Source organism: Herpailurus yagouaroundi, unplaced genomic scaffold, assembly GCF_014898765.1.
Source record: "Herpailurus yagouaroundi ecotype Mexico unplaced genomic scaffold, PumYag 162, whole genome shotgun sequence".
NCBI lineage: Eukaryota > Metazoa > Chordata > Mammalia > Carnivora > Felidae > Herpailurus > Herpailurus yagouaroundi.
The window spans coordinates 13,240,639-13,246,240 of record NW_024412403.1 but is presented as its reverse complement, the minus strand read 5'-3'; positions in this window follow the sequence as shown (position 1 = coordinate 13,246,240).

Genomic DNA, 5,602 nt, shown 5'->3' with positions numbered 1-5,602 from the left:
CCTTCCTTCCTTCCTTCCTTCCTTCCTTCCTTCCTTCCTTCCTTCCTTCCTTCCCTCCCTCCCTCCCTCCCTCCCTCCCTCCCTCCCTCCCTCCTTCCTTCCTTCTTTCCTTCCTTCTCTCCCTCCCTTTTTCTCCCTCAAGAGCTCCCCATGAGCCATGCACTGACCTAGAAGCTGGGAACACAAAAGTGAGGAGACCAGATACAACTGCTGCCTTCTGGGAAATTCCAGTGAAGGTGTCCCAAACCGTTAAGGGTGTGTGATGAGCATGACAGCTGGGGAAGCACCCGGTGACCTGAGCCAGTCTGGGGTGGAGAAGGAGGGAGCGGGTCCTGGCCAGGGAAGAGTGCTGTGTGGGAGGGAATTCCAGGCAGGGGTGGGGGGAGGCGACCCAGGAGGGGCGGTGGAGGTGCCCACAGGCAGTCAGCGCTCCGGAAAGAGGCGAGCAGGACATAGGTGTTGGGGGGTGTGAATACACAGCGCGTGGAAGTGGAGGGGCTGGAAGTAGAGGTGGGTGGATGGCATGTTGGTAGGGAGGGAGGAGGCTGGGAAGGAGGGAGGAGGCGGGGGTGGGGTGGGGGGAGGCTGGGAAGGCTGAGCCTTGGGGAGAAGCAGGAGGCACTGCTCTGACCTCCTGACTGGTGGTCTGAGGGCCCCAGACCTGCAGTGAGGACCAGGGAGCCGTGGGGCTGCGTGCCTCTGTGTCTTCTTCCTCCTCGTCTCGCACAAAAATGCAGCTCCTAACAGCGATCGCTTCCCGAGGGCTTTCCTGAGTGAGGCTGGTGCTCAACACCCTGGGTGGCCTCGCTCATTTCTCCAGCATCCCTGTGAGGTGTGCATTAGTGGCCCTCCCTGCATCGTTTTAAAAAGTGAGGACGCTAAGGCTTAGAGAGGTCCAAGCTACCAAGTGGCAGAGACCGGCTTTGGAGTCCAGGCTCCCGGCCCCTGAGCCCGCAGGCCCGGCTGCCAGGCTGCGCCACCCTGTCACCCGCCGCGGTGTGGAAAGCGGCGGAGATCACACCAGGATCTGTGAGGTCTGGCCCCAGCCCTCGGGGAAGGGACAGGAGCCCTTGGCTCTACCTTTTCATTCTCCTGCAGGATGAGGGAACCCCGTGGTAGTACGTGATGCTTTGATGGTCAGGTGGTCCTCTTGGCTGCCGTAACCAGACCCCACACACTGGGGGCTTAAACAACACACACTTATAGTCTCTCAGCCCTGGAGTCTGGACGTGCAGGATCACGTGCCAGTAGGGTTGGTTTCTGGTGAGACCTCTTCCTTTGTAGATGGCCGTCCTCCTGCTGTGTCCTCATGTGACCTTTCCACTGTGCAGGTGCAGAGAGAGAGATATCTCTGGTATCTCTTCCTCTTTTTTTTTTTTAATGCTAATTTATTTTTGAGACACACACACACACAGAATCCGAAGCAGGCTCCAGGCTCTGAGCTGTCAGCACAGAGCCCAACACGGGGCTCAAACCCATGAACTGTGAGATCATGACCTGAGCTGAAGTCAGACGCTTAACTGACTGAGCCACCCAGGGACCCCTCTCTTCCCCTCCTTTTCTCTCTTTTTAAAAAAAAGTTTATTTATTTATTTTGAGAGAGACTGTGCATACACAGCAGGGTAGAGAGAGGGAGAGAGAGAATCCCAGGCAGGCTCTGCACTGGCACCATAGAGCCTGATGCAGGGCTGAAACCCATGAACTGTGAGACTATGACTTGAGCCAAAATCAAGAGTCGGATGCTTACCCGACTGAACCACTCAGGTGCCCCTCTTCATTTTCTTATATGGGCACCAGTCCTGTTGGATTAAGGCCTTACCCTTATCATCTCATTTAGCCTTAATTACCTCCCTTTTCCCAAATATAGTCACCTTGGGGGTTAGGGCTTCAACATACAAATTTTGCAGCGGGGGAGCACAATTCAGTCCGTAACAGACGGTGATCTTGAACCACTCCAAAGGATCTGAGTTATCCCCGTGAAAGAGCCCGAAGACCCGTGTCCCTTCCTTAGTGTGCACTTGGCACATGGAACAGTGCCAGATACATTTTAGGTGCTTGATAAATGTTTGCTGAAGAAGGAAAGAGTCTTTTGAGTTTAATGTAAATTATTCATTAAGAGACCAAAGCAGGGTATCTGGGTGGCTCAGTCAGTTAAGCATCCGACTTTGGCTCAGGTCATCATCTTATGGTTTGTGAGTTAGGGCCCTGTGTCGGGCTCTGTGCTGACAGCTCAGAGCCTGGAGCCTCCTTTGTATTCTATGTCTCCCTCTCTCTCCCCTGCCCGACTCACACTCTGTCTCTCTCTCTCTCTCTCTCTCTCTCTCTCAAAAATAAAAACATTAAAAAAAATTTTTTTTTAATTAAAACATAAAAAAAAAGGAAACCAAATCATTCTGGAAGAAAGCTCCTTTTTTTTTTTTTTTTTTTTGGCTAATTTCCATGTAATAAGAAAATTCAGTTGGTCATGGCCTCTTACTCCCTGTGCCTTCTGATTATCTAAAACATTATGGTATAATAGCACTGTGATTAAAGAAAGGCTGAACTTTCAAAAACACAGCACACACCGCAGAACGGATAAGACGTGGGGGACATGTGTGTTTTTGTGGTATTAAAGAGGGGGTCTGTGGTCAGCATTCTTTTTCTTACTCATATGGAAGATCCATTTTATATCTGTCTTTTCATTTTAGAGATTAGACACATGTATGATTCTTGATGTGTTTGAGAGTCATGAATTTTAAAGGCAGTGGAGGGTGATCAGGGATGAAGGGATGAATTTTAAATCCTGTTAACGCTGATCCTATGTAGACAGTCTCAACTAAGTCAATATTTAAAGAAGATGAGAGAAGTAGGCTGATATTAAACCACTGCTTCGGGATTTAAAAGCAGCTCTATTCCAGAGAGTTCGGGACACTGAAATGGGGTTCAGGCTTCTTTTTTAATCTGCTGGGGAGGGAAATGCACATTTTTTTTTTTTTTTTTTCTGAGCTGAACCAAACTGGAGTGCTTTTCCACCCTCTCTCTCTAGGCTGCTTCCGTGAATGTAGAATGGTAACACTAGTAAGAGCGCCAATTTAAGGAGCATTTACTATGTGTCAGACATCGTACTGAGCGCTTTCTGCACATTATCTTAGGTCCCAGCATGTGCCGCGGCGGGGTCAGATGCCTTTGTGCGTCCCTCATTCTGAGTAAAATTCAGTGTTGGATTTTTTTTCTCCTACTACATGCCATTAAGCACGAACTCCTTTCTGTACCTGTCTTCCTCCTGATGGATTGGGATCCCAGTGCTTGTGCTCCTCCCCCTTTTCTGTGTTGGAGGGCAAGCAGGCTCTGTGCTATCAGCACAGAACCCCACTCGGGGCTCGAACTCAGGAACGGTGAGATCGTGCTCTGATCCGAAATCAACAGGCTAACACTTAACCAACTGAGCCACCCGAGCGCCTCAGGAGCTTAGACATTTAAATTTGCTGATCTTACCCGTCACTGATAGGCATTTTTTTTTCTTTTTGGTGGGAGCAGGGTGGGGTGGGGAAGAGGGTGGGAGTTGCCATGTTGTGAGAAATGCAATTTCTTAATTAATGAGAGAAGTTGGTGAATAATCTGTTTTCAACTGTGGCTCACGGGAGCCGTGTTAGTCTCGCTCTGATGTTTGCACCACCGCGAGACTCGGCTGCGCGTCTCGGAAACATGGCGGCAATCTTTGAAAACGGAGGCCTTTGTAAATTTCGAGAAGCTTTGCAAGCTTGAGTCTGTTGACGATCTGGAGCTGTTTGATTTACCTTTCACAGCAGAATTGTTTCTCTTGATGTGCTCACGGTGACATCCAGGCTGCCACGCTCCCTTGACATCACTCCCCGCGCCCCCCCCCCCCAGCCCCCTTCCCCAAACACACCCTTCCAGTTGGGGTCCTTGGACTTGGTCCTGAGTGAGTCTGCACACATTTAATTTTTACTTTTTAAAACTCGCCTGACTGAAGCAGTTCATCCTTTCGGCTAGAGACCCATCACCATGCCAAGCTTCAACCTTGTAGAATCAGCATTAGATCTACTCTGCAAATGTCCGATTACCATCAAATTAAATTAAATGCCTTCCTTTGCTGATCGTTGACTGCCTTTTCCTTAATTTCCCGTTCAGCGTTTCCCATGTTAGTTGTTACAGATGAAGCTGGTTAAACATTCCATTTTCAGTATTATCGAGGCGGGGTTGGTAAGTTTAGGGGGTGGATTAAAAAGCCCAGGGATGAGGTGGTGTGTGGAAATGGAGAGGGACATTAATGAGGTGGCTTTCGGGCTCAGGGGTCTTCACCGAGGGGCTCTCAGAAGCCACGGAACATGGAAACCAAGATACCAAATGACAGTGGGGCACATGTGGCGTGCTGGCTTCCTGGGGCCGCTGTCACAAAGCATCACAAACTCGGGGGCTTAAAACAACAGAAATTGATTCTCTCACAGTTCTGGAGCCTGGAAGTCCCAAATCCGTTTCACTGGACCAAAAAAGCAAGGTGTTGAGGGGGCCGTGCTCTGTCCGATGACTCTGGTGGCTGCGGCATTCTTTGGCTTGTGGGCCATCCTCCTTCTTCACGCAGACTTCTCCTCTGTGCGTTCGTGTGAACCCCCCTCCCACCCCTCCTATTTTATAAGGACAGTTGTGCTGCCATGTAGGGCCCGCTCAGATGGTCCAGGTTAATTTCATCTCAAAATCCTTCACTTTTTCCAAATAAGGCCATATTCACATGTTCTGGGGATTAGGATGTAAAGTCTTTGGGTGGCCATTACATAATCGACTACAGGCAATTAAAGAGCTAAGTAAATTATCCTAATAACCATTGTGTGCTCTGTTGAAAAAGGCAGATTGTATTACTGCCGGGCTTTCAGACTATTGTTCATTCATAGTACTTTTAAGAATTTCATTGCCAAAGGGTGTCATTTTTAAACCATTGCAAGCAAAGCCACAAGCAAAGACAGAGTCTAATTGTACTTTTCAGCATCGCTCTTTCTCTCCACCCCCACAAGACAGTGGCTATATTACATGTACGTATGCGCACACATACACGCGTGTATATGTGGTTGTGTATGTCTATGCATATGTACGTGTGTGCACATACATGGATGTGCGTATATATGTGTATATATACTTTTTTCTTTATCTTTTGGTCACGGGTGAGTACAGTTTTTACAGCTTTCAGTCTAGCATTTAGTTGTGGGGGCCAAACTACAGCCTGAGTGTAACTTTAACTTCTATGGGAGGATTGCATCCCTATTGGCTGATTGTCTTTCTTAGTTATATCTTTGGATTAAAGACCTGAAAACCCCCATCAAAATGGGTGAAGGCACAAACTTCCAGTTATAAGATAAATAAGGCTAGGGATGTCACATATGGCATGGTGGCTATCGTTAACGATACCGTATCGTATATCTGCATGTTGCTGACACAGAGCATCTTAAAAGTTTATATCACAGGGGCGCTTGGGTGGTTCAGTTGGCTGAGCCTCCCGCTTCGGCTCAGATCATGAGCTCATGGTTCATGAGTTTGTGAGTTCGAGCCCCGCATCAGGCTCTCTGCTGTCAGCACGGAGCCTGCTTTGGATCCTCTGTCTCCCTCTTTT